The sequence below is a fragment of the Scyliorhinus canicula genome, chromosome 2 (genome assembly GCF_902713615.1).
Source record: "Scyliorhinus canicula chromosome 2, sScyCan1.1, whole genome shotgun sequence".
NCBI classification, from domain to species: Eukaryota; Metazoa; Chordata; class Chondrichthyes; order Carcharhiniformes; family Scyliorhinidae; genus Scyliorhinus; species Scyliorhinus canicula.
The window spans coordinates 51177080-51189414 of NC_052147.1; positions in this window are offsets into that span (position 1 = coordinate 51177080).

Genomic DNA, 12335 nt, shown 5'->3' on the forward strand with positions numbered 1-12335 from the left:
GGACTAAGTGAAATTGCTCAGGAAGTTTCAACTTGGGATGGGTAATTTTACTGCTCTCTGAACCCTCCGCAAGTGTCCCCGAATCTAAGTTAGAGTCGGAGACTTTCGGTCGTTCTGCTGAACTTAATTGGATAGTTACCCAGGAAATGTTGGACAGATTAAAACTTAGTCTAGAATCTGGATGACTACACAACTGACTCTTCCAATCACCCCCCTGACCACTTCTGACCCAACCAGACTAACCCCACTGACTACCGCTCCTATCTACCCTCCCAACCCACCAGACAGTCCTTCCCAACCTGGCCCAGCCATCCTCCTTACCATCAGGTTTAACACCCCGACCCAGCGACCCCCTGGCACGATCGATACCCACTCACTCACCTAAAGGGATTCATTTTGTGCTGTACACCAATTTTCTTAGGAGTTTTGTTTGACTTACTTGAGGTTCTTGGAAATAATTTGTGTCGTGACATTTGAATTAAAGAATTTCAGTGGTAAATTTCAAATATGTAGTTTGATTATATGGCTGTCAGGGTGAGATAATTATCCTTCAAAATGTGTGAAGTTGTGCAGTTTAAGTACACACAACCCATGGGACTTGGCATTCTGATCTGGTGAGTCAGTTGTGACTTCAAAGTGTCTTTCTGCCACTGTTGCTGGATTTTATTGTGTTTCTATCGGCAGTTTTGCCATTTTGTTTATTATTTTACTTGTGCGCTTGCGCTATGGTTCTATTTAATCTTTTCCACAAAATTAATTCTGAACTTTTTAAGAAAAAGTGTCAAAATAAACAAAGAACAATACGGCACAGGAGCAGGCCCTTCGGCCCTCCAACTCTGTACTGGTCATGATATTAACCTTGGCCAAAACCCTCAGCACTTCTTTGTGCCATATTTCTCTATATCCATCCTATCCATGCATTTGTCAAGATGCCTTTTGAATACCATTAATGTATCTGTTTCCACAACCTCCCCTGGCAACGTGTTCCACCCTCTGTGTAAAAAACCTGCCTCGCACATCTCCTCTAAACTTTGCCCCACGGACCTTAAACCTATACCCCGGTGACTGACCCCTCTACCTGGGAAAGAGTGCCTGCCCATCCACTCTATCCATGCCCCTCATAACATGTAATAATAATCCAGGACACTGATGTGCAGCAGCCATTAAAAGATGGTATCGTCATTGCATTGAACATGAAGATACCACTCAGACTCCCAATCAAGGAATATAATAGACGCACTACTTCATTTCTTCAATCACAGTAAGCTAGTGACCCAGACAGAATATTTTAATTATATGGGGTAAAACAGTTTATTTTCTGTCACACTGAGTAATGTCATGGGAGGTCTTCTAATATTAATGATAATTAGTCTACACTGCTGACCATCCTATTTACCCATGTGAAGCAGCACATTGACATGCAGCTTAAGCTTATATAATTTCGTAATTGCTGGTCTCATAAATTGAATGTGTTTGAGTGCGGCTTGAAACACTTCATTCAGCAATGCTTTCGCAATCCATGTTTGATGCCATGGAAGCCAGGTCTTGTTCAGGGACACAGAGGATGTAGAAGTGTATCTAATGCAGCCTGCAAAATAAAAAGGCAGAGTATTATGCGGCATGGTGTCAGAGTTGTTAGCACTGCTGCCTCACAGCGCCAGGGGCCCAGGTTCAATTCCGGTCTTGGGTGACGCTCTGTGGAGTTTGCACATTTTCCCTGTGTTTGCATGGGTTTCCTCTGGGTGTTCCGGTTTCCTCCCACAGTCCAAAGACGTACAGGCTAGGCAGATTAGCCATGATAACATTTCCCCGTTAGCATCTAAAGATAAAGATGTGCAGGTTAGGTGGGGATAGGGCCTAGGTAGGGTGCTCTTTTGGGGGATCGGTGCAGACTCAATGGGCTGAAGGGACACCTTCTGCACTATAGGGTTTCTATGATTATTGCCATTCTTGGGCCCCTTTCTCAGCGTTCCTCAAGAATAGCACTAATTCTATAGCCCTAGAGTTGGTTTAACCAACAATTCTTGTATCATAACAATATTAGTCTCACATGATAGCCGGTTGCGTAGCATCTTGGTCAGGGATGGGCCGGACTCGCAGTATTCAGCCAGCTTCCTTAATCTAGCCAGGAATTCTGTCACAGGTTCCCCAGGGGTCCTCCCATCCATATTGAATCGACAATGCAAGAGGATTACAGATGGCTTTGGTTCTTTAGTTCATAATGGTTCTTTACTAGATCCAAAAGTTCGTTGAACGTTTTAGTGTCAAGGGCTGCCGGATAAATTAAACTCTTAATATTGCCAAACATAAGGGCACACTATCAAAAGCATTACTTTATCTCTGCCTCCTCTTCTATGCCACTAATGCGGAAGAAGTAGTGCAAGTATTCGGCATGCTGGGATCAGTCTTCCATGTCCACATCATAAGGCTCGAGCTTCCTAAACAAGGGCATTTCCAGATTTTTCATTTTGCTTTGTTTCTTACTTGAGTTGTCATTGGGAGTATCAATAAGGCTGCTCAGAATATTGTGCTTTATCCTCATCGCCAGTGTAATAATTCCAGGAGGTGCGGAGTGAACGTTCAAACTGGTTTATTTTAAACTGAAAATAAAGCCGCTGCCGCGGCCACAAAATAATTGTTCTAGCCTAGGACTATCCGGAACTCAAGGCCCAGATCTGGGAGCTATATTTAAAGGTCCCACTAATGAATCCCAGCTGGGCGGGTCTCCATCCCACGTACCACGGAAACTCATATTCTGCGAAGCCCACGGGAGATCAATCATCCGTGGTCCTCATGAAGGTTATCACAGGGAGAAAGCATGTTTTGTGCAGAGCAAAATGTTCATGAGTGTAATGCCCCTCTGTGCTTTGCTTAACATTGCTTAGTACTGGCACTGATGGAAAAGTTTAGAAAAATAATTCCACTCCCACTAACTGATGCTCTTCACCTTGATGAGGACAAAATGCGGAGTTATGTTGAGGTAGCAATCACTGACAATCACTATTTCAAATCAAATGAAAGGTCTCATTTACCAATCATGTCTAATAACGGTCACCCACCATTGTCTGTTTATGATCCAGCAACCAGAATCCTTTAATTAAGACAACTCAGCACAAGTGACAGAGTAAACGCAGAGATACACACATTTAATTATTCCCTCGACAATCGGGGGTGGCATAGTGGTTAGCAGTGCTGCCTCACAGCGCCAGGGACCCGGCTTCAATTCCAGCCTCGGGTGACTGTGTAGAGTTTGCACATTCACCCCGTGTCTGCGTGGGTTTCCTCTGGGTGCTCTGGCTTCCTCCTGCAGTCCAAAGGTGTGCAGGTTAGGTGGATTGGCTGTGCTAAAGAAATTGCCCCTCAGTGTCCAGGGATGTGCAGGTTTGTGGGGTTATGGGGATGGGCCTAGGTTGGGTGCTCATTCAGAGGGTCAGTGCAGTCTCGAGAGGCTGAATGGCTGCCTTCTGTACTGTATTGCACTGTAGGGATTCTATGATTCTATGAATCAGATAGGTTTTCACATTAGCTCAGAAGATAAACCGACCGACGTTTTCACCATGATGGAGAGTCTCTCTGCTATGAGGGTGGTTGGAGGGGCATAGATTGACATGGAGAGTGTAGTGATCTCTGTATACTGATATACATGATCAATGTATGTAAACGTAGTACAGTGAATTCAACACTAGATGTCTCGCTATCAGATGGTCTAAGAAAGATTTTCCCGCACTTTCTGAGAGAGTGTGCTTCAGGAGAGTGAACCTAGACAAGACACAGAATAGCTGAAAAGAGAGAAGTGATAAGTTATTTCATTATTACATTGTATAGTTAGTTGGTTATCTTTGCTGTATTTTATTTCTTTTAGTGGTTGAGTATTAAGTACAAAAGACTCACAAAATATTATTTATATTACTCATTAAATTTGTTCATCTTTAAAAGATTATTGTTTATTTCATCAACTCGGCTGGTTCAAAGAGTAATATATATATTATGTAAGGTAATATAACAGCGAGTATGAGGTGTAAAGGGGATCTGCATGAGGGGCATGTGGTCACATTGTTGTGTATGCAGGGTGAGGGGGTGAGCGGTGAGGGCTGAAAATATATTTCATGTTTTAATCTTTATTTGGAAACAGGCACTCCCGAGGCAGGCCTCCCGCCTGGCCTACCTTCATACCCGGTAACCTCCTCAGATCTTCCCGTGTCGCCCGGACTTCTAACCCAGCCCAGCTCCCCGGACAGGAAAACCTCACGCCCAGGCAGGAAGCCACTTACAAAGGTCAGGTTCACGGAGTCGAGAACTCTTCCACCTCCTGCACACCCAATCCAAGGGTGAAAATCTGGGCAATGGTGCGACAAGCTACCCATCGCCATATAGAAAAGAAGATTCCAAAAGGCTTAACCATTTTCTGCCAAAGAAGGAGCCAGACCAATATTCGCATGAAGGGTCTGGATCAGAAATGTTAACTTATTTTTCTCTTTATGGATTCTGATAGAACTGCAGTGAAGTCCAACATTTTTATTTTTCATTTCCAAAATTTGCAATTTTTTTCCACCGTAATTGGTCTTGGAGGCATAGGGGGGAAATATTCTTGCTCCTGATCACAATGAGCTTCGTGTTGAAAAAGCACGTGGGTAAATACAATCTAAAGAGAGGATCAGATCCTTTGTGACAGCCCCAGACTTATAAACATGAGGTTGTTGCTTGGGATAGGCATCAAATAACTGTATGTCTGTGTCACTGCTTTCAGGGGAGGAGGGATAACAGATGAAACTTAGTCAGCACAAAAACACATCTGTACATATTAAAGAAATATTTTTCGTACTTAATGTATTTTGACCTTCATTAATATTTTTTTCTCCTCTCTTTTTATATGATGCGATCCATGCACTCTTTCCAGTCAACATAGCTGTCAGATGTTGCTGTTGATCTGATGATCCATCAGCACATTGCTGATGTACTGCATCACCAGGTCAGACTGTCTCTGCAACAATATCCTACCAGCATATTATCAAAGTACTGTGTCAGCAGGCGTTTCAGACCCGAGTTGTACAATATATAATTCACCAATATACTGCCTACAAACAGCCCATTTGACCCTCATCCAACTCCATATTACAACACTGCACAGAGTTGCACCTTCCAGAATTCTTAATCAAATGCAGTCCAGAGTTCAGGTTAAAGGACACAGGGCAATCAATCATATGATCTTCATCCAGAGTCATTAAATAGCATTGTAAAAGTACCTAGAAAGTAATAATATAAATCTTCACAGAATATCATTCTACGTAATGCCCTAGTATTTCTAGTTAACTTTGCCTCCCATTTTTTCCCAGCCATTGTATTCTTTGTCAATAGCAAGAAACTTGACAGGAATACGATCAAATCCAGTTCTGGTGCAGTAAGAAGACTTGGCTGAACATTGATCATCTGACATGTTGGACAAATGAGTCAGCCCTTGATAAAGTGTTCTCTGCTCAAAGAAAAATTGCTACTTTTAATTGTTGCATTGCATTGGTGGTGGCTCTTTCTAAAAATAAGTTACTTTTTAACATTTTGATTCTTTTTAAGGCCTCTGCTATTGCTTTTGAATTTTATTTCAAATTAGGGGGCAAATGAGCTCAGCCAATCCACCTGCCCTTCACATTTTTTGGGTTGTGGGAGTGAGACCCACGCAGACACGGGGAGAATGTGCAAGCTCCACATGGACAGTGACCCAGGGTCGGTATTCAATCTTAGTCCTCGGTGCTGTGAGGCAGCAGTGCTAACTACTGCGCCACTGTACTGCGCCGGCCTTTGCTACTGCTGCCGCCTAATGCACATCTGCCTTTAGTTTGGAAAATGGAAGAGCTGGATGGTTATTGAAAAAGTTTAAGCTTTGAACGTTTGCAAGGGTGATATTTAGAATCAGCGACGGGGGGGGGGGGGGGGGGGGGGCATTACCATATGCAAATGTTGGTTTATCTGGGGAGTGGGTAACCCCATGTATTACCATGAGGCCTATCCCACAGGGAATTTTTATCTCGCAATGAACTACCATTCCATCTATCATTAACTCAGTGTTGTTCCACTTAATGCTGAAAGTAAAGTTGAAGAATAACTCGTTAAATAGGATTTTTTTAATAATGCAAATTTAAAAAACTATAAATAGGCATTGTAAATGAAGCCAATAGTTTATTGCAGCAGGCCATTTGTACCTGTTAAAAGTCCAGTTCATATAATGTTTAAACAATCAACTAGATTGATAATTGCATCTCTTTATAGGGATTGTGGTGGAATAGTGCACCAGACCAGATTATTTGCTCTAATTATAAAGAAAAAGTCCATTTTTCACAAGTGTTAACACAGAAGCTTACCCTAACCCAGTGTTCTTCAAATTTTTTTTCCGGGGACCCATTTTTACCAACCGGCCGACCTTTGGGACCCAACCCGGCCGACCTTCGCGACCCACGCCGGCCGATCTTTGCGACCAACGCCGGCCGACATGCGCGACCCACCATTTTCTCTTACCTTGTTTGCTGCTGCCAAAAATGGAGGAAATGGTTTTGGGTCCCTTTGGCCCTCGTACACGCTCCTCCAATGGAACCTGGTGGATGAAGGTGAAGCCTTCCGGTGTCGGAAAGTATGGAGTCTCCATCTATCCAAAGTTCTGAAGTTCTTTCCTGTAAAATTTTATCAAATAAACCCCCCCCCCCGAACTTGTAAAAACAAAATGAATAAAATAAATGAAAAAAAAGAATAAAACCCCCCCAAACTTGTAAAAAAAAATAAAATGAATAAAATAAATGAAAAATATAAAAATTAAATTAATAAAATAAATGAATAAAAACCACTACAGAACATGTATAACAAAAAGCTGCAACCTAATCCTAATGGCTGGGGACAATTGGCTACCTTATCCCCATATTTCTCAAGGAACATGGGGCTGGATTCTCCATCGGCGGGATGCTCCATTTTGCCGGCAGCCCAGGGGTTTCCCGATGGCGTGGGGCCGCCCCACAATGGGAAACCCCATTGACCAGCCGGCGTAATTTAGAATCCCGCCGGCGTGGTGAAACAGAAATGTAGCCCGACGGGGCAGAGAATCCAGCCCATGAGCACCCCCAATGAGGAGGGGGTGGGGCGGGGTAGGGGGACAATCATTAGCAATGCAGCTGTTTAAATAAAGCTGGCCAGGAAAGGACCAGCTAGAGAAGGAACCAGCAGTAAACTGCTGGTACTGTGTACATATCGTAAATCAACTTACTTTCTGTTTGACTATACAAACTCGTGCTGGATTCTTCATGGCACTCAAAATTTCCTTTTTAACAAATTCCACATAACCCAGTTAAAATATTCATGTTGCAAAAAAAGATAGTAATTGTGTCCTTCTTTGAAAATGATTATTTTTTGAATATATCAAACAATATTGCAACCTTAGCTTTCTGGGAGAAGTCTGACAGGAGCACCATTTACTACTTAAGCAAATCCAATGTGCTGCCTAACACTTTTATATTCATCTTCTAAGTGTAATCCTCCTGAAAAAGAGAAAATGTTCCTAGTTTTACATGTGTCAAAGGTGCAGCCATATTTCTGATATCTATATTGATTTTACTGAATTTACAGTTCGTAAAATGTTTAATGATTTGTCATCTGCTTGGATAATCTCTTGGGGTTTATAAGACCATAAGACATAGGAGCAGAAATAGGCCATTCGGCCCATCTAGTTGCTCCGTCATTCAATGAGATCATGACTGATCTGATATGAAATCTTCAACTCTACTTTCTCGCCTTATCCCTTGATACTCTTACTGATTATAAATCTGTCTATGTCAATCTTGAATATACGTAATGACCCTGCCTCTACAGGTCTCTGAAATAAAGAATTGCATCGATTCACTACCTTCTTACACGAGGAATTCCTCCTCACCTGTCTTAAATGGGCTGCCCCTTACCCTGAGATTATACCCTCTGGTCCTAGACTATCCCACAAGGGGAACCAACCTCTCAGCATCTACCCTGTCAAGCCCCCTGAGAATCCTATCTGTCTCAATAAGGTCGTATAACATTCTTATAAATTCCAATGATTACGGACCCAACCTACTCAATCTCTCCTCAAAAGAAAATCCCTCCATACCGGGGTGAATCTCTCTGGGTGATTCCAATGTCAGTATATCTTTCCTTAGATAAGGGGACCAAAACTGTTCATAGACTTCTAGATGTGGTCTAACTAGTGTCTTGTATAGTTTTAGCAAGACTTCTCTATATTTATATTCCATTCCCTTTGAAATAAAAGCCAGCATTCCATTTGCCTTTCCTATTACTGCTGAAATTGCATGCTTGCCTTTTGTGATTTACAGATGAGGATCCCCAAATCCCTCTGTGCTGCAGCTTCCTGCAGTCTTTCTCCATTTAAATATTATTCAGCTCCTTTATTCTTCCTGCCAAACTGCATAACTTCACATTTTCCAAAGTTATAATCCATCTGCCAAGATTTTGCCCCTGCCTTTCTCCCTCAGTAGATTCTTGGAGCTGGATTCTCCGCTGTCGGGATTCTCCATTTTGCCGGCAGCGCACCCACACCCGGGGAGTTCCCAACGGCATGGTTCTGCCCACAATGGGAAACCCATTGGCCAGCTGGTGGGACGGAGAATCCCGCCCTTGGTATATTCCTCACCACCTATCTTCCCATCTAGTTTTATGTCATCCACACACTTAGTAATAGTACATTCACTTCTCTCATCAAGACATTAATATATATTGTAAATAATCATGGCCCCAGCACTGATTCCTCTAGCATTCCACTAGTTACAGATTGCCATCCTGCAAAGGACACTCTTATCCCCACTCTCTGTCTTCTACTAGTTAGCCAATCTTCTATCTATGCTAATATAGTACCTTCAACACCATGGGCTGTTATCTTATGAAGTAATGTTTTGTATAGTACCTTATCAAATGCATTTTGGAAAACTAAACCCATTACATCTATCGGATCACCTTTATCTATCTTGCTCATTACCACCTGAAAGAATTCTGATACATTTTTAAGGCATGATTTCCCCTTCATGAAGGCATGCCGACTCTGGTTGATTATATTATGTAATTTAAAATCCTCTGTTATTACATCATTTATAATGGACTCTAACACTTTCCCAATGACAGATGTTAAGATAAATAGTCTATAGCGACCTGTTTTTTGTCTTATTTTTTAAATAAGGGTGTTACTTTGATAGTTTTCTAATCCTCTGGGACTTTTCCAGAATTTAAAGATTCTTGGAAGATTACTACCAGTGCATCCACTATGTATCTATTTTCTTTAACATCATGGAATGTAAATCATCAGGTCCAGCGGACCTGTCGGCCTTTAGCTCAATTAGTTTCCCTAATACCTTTCCTCTGGTGATAAGTTTTGTATTTAATTCCTCCCACTTTCGCCCCTTGATGTGTTAGTATTTTTGGAATGTTAACAGTCTCCTCCACCATGAAGACTGATGCAAAGTATTTATTTAACTCCTCTGCCATTTCCTGGTTCCCCATCATTATTTCTCCAGCCTCATTCTCTAAGGGTCCTATGTTGACTTTGGCCTCTCTCTTACTTTTTAGATATGTAAAGAAGCTCTTACCATCTGTTTTTATACGACTTGCTGATTTACTCTCATAATTTATCTTCTCCCACTTTATTTATTTTTTGGTAATATTTGCTGGTTTTAAAAGTTTCCAGATCCTTTGGTTTGCCACTAATCTTTGCCACATTGTATGTTTTTTCTTTCAGGTTAATACTACCCTTAACTTCCTTGGTGAACCACGATTAGTTTATCCCCTTCTTGAATCCTTCTTGCTCACTGGGATATACCTTTGTAATAGTTCTGAACTATTTTCATTGCTGATCAACCATCTTTTCTGCTAAACCCCTTTCCCAGTCCCCTCCAGCCAACTCTGCCTGTATTTCTTTGTAATTATCCTTATTCAAGTTCAATACAGCTGTTTCTGACCCAAGACATGGACGCGATTCTCCCAATGGGAGACTAAGGGCACGATTCTCCGCTGCCCACGACGGGTCGGAGAATAGCGGGAGGGCGTCCCCAACATTTTTCACGACCTCCCGCTATTCTCCCCCCCCCCCCCCCCCCCCACGGCCGCCCCACGACACGAATCGCTGTTCGCCGTTTTTTACGGCGAACAGCGATTCTCCCCAGGCCGATGGGCCGAGTTCCCAGGCCTTTACGGCCGTTTTTACAGCAGCAAACACACCTGCTTGCTGCCGTCGTAAAAACGGCCGCAACATGCCCGTTCTGGGCATCCAGGGGTCCGATTGGCATGGCCATACCACGGCCGTGCCAAGGGGGGCATGGGCCCGCGATCGGTGGGCACTGATCGCGGGCAGTGCGTCCGTTACGGACGCACTCTTTCTCCCTCCGCCGCCCCGCAGGATCAGTCCGCGGGGCGGCCGAGGGAGATGACGACCCCGCGTATGCGCGGGTTGGAGCCGTCCAACCCGTGCATGCGTGGCTGACGTCATTGTGCGCGTCAGCCGGCGTGACGCTTGGCGTGCGGACTTAGCGACGGTCGCTAAGGCCGCGATGCCATGCTTCACGGGGCCCCGCTGCTAGCCCCGCCCGGGGGGGAGAATCGGGTCCTGGGAGGGGGCGCGGAGGCTGCCGTGAAACACGGCCAGTTTCACGGCAGCCTTTACGATTCGTCGCATTTGCAGAGAATTGCGCCCTAAGTGCCGACACCGGAGTGATTCTCCCGGCCTTCCCGTAATTCTCCCACCCGGCATGGGGTGCAGAGAATCCCGCCCACAGACCCTTGTTGGTTGTAGCAAGGCTTAAACAATATAATTGGCTACAAAGCAAAGCCGAGTAGAATCTCCGACAAGCAGCAGCGCACCCGTCCCTGATGAGCTCAATGCATGTTAAGCTCGCTTCGAGCAGGAAACCATCAAACCGTTGTCAACTGCCCCAGCAGTGTCGAACACATGCATACCCACCATCACAGCTTCAGAAGTCAGATCGCCCTTCTTGAAAGTGAACCCTCAGAAAGCAACAGGTCCTGATGGAGTCCCTGGTGGTGCACACAGGTCCTACATGGACGAACTTGTGGGTGTGTTCGCGGACATCTTCAACCTCTCCCTACTCCGTTCCGAGGTTCCCACCTGCTTCAAGAAGACCACCATCATACTGGTGCCAAAGAAGAACCAGGCAATGTGCCTCAACAACTACCATCCGGTGGCCTTGACATCTATCATTATGAAGTGCTTCGAGAGGCTGGTCACGAGACACATCATACTGCATACTCCCAGAATGTCTTAATCCAGTGCAATTCGCATACTGCCACAACCAGTCCACAGTAGATGCCATCTCCCTGGCCCTACGCTTATCCCTGGAGCACCTCGACAAAAAGGACTCCTACATCAGACTCCTATTTATTGACTACAGCTCCATCTTCAACACCATAATCTCAGCCAAGTTCATATCAACACTCCAAAACCTAGGACTTGGCTCCTCCCTCTGCAACTGGATCCTCGACTTCTGACCCATAGACCACAATCAGTAAGGATAAACAACAACACCTTCTCCATGATAGTCCTCAATACCAGGGCCTTGCAAGGTTGTACTTAACCCCTTACTATATTCCCTATACACACACGCGGCTGCCAAAATTTGGCTCCAAATTTTTCACGATCAAACTGAATGCTGAATTCTACCATCTTCTGGTCACTGTTTATTTTATTCTGAGATTGTTTATTGAACCTGCCTCATTCCACATTGTCAGATCCAAAATAGCCTGATCTCTGCTTGAATCCACAACATATTGTTCTAACAGACTGCCCCAAGTACACTGGGTGAACTCATCCCCATGGCTACCTCTGCCAATTTGAGTTTCTCAATCCACAGTCGGCCATGAAATATGTGCTATCTTTTTTAAATGCCCTAATGATCTCCTGAGTTATTCTCTGTCCGACAGTATAGTTGCTGTTACAGGGACTACGCACTACTCCCACCAGTGCATTCTTCCCCATGTTATTTCTTACCTCCACCCACATGGATCCTACTTCTGAACGAAGATAATTTCTTCCTGGCGTACTTATTCCATCTCATATTAACAAAGCTACCCACCGCCCTTTCCTCCCTGCTTGTCCTTACAAAATGTCACATACCCCTGAATATTTAGTTCCCAGCTCTGATCTCCTTGTAACCACATCTCTGTAATAGCTATAAAGCCATACCCATTGACCTCATTGTGTCATTAATTTATTTATTTTGTCCTGAATACTATGTGCATTTAATAGACATTAAGTTAAGTTTGGTTTTTACCATTATTTCCCCCTTTGACCCTATTTGCTGCTGTTGTGTTAA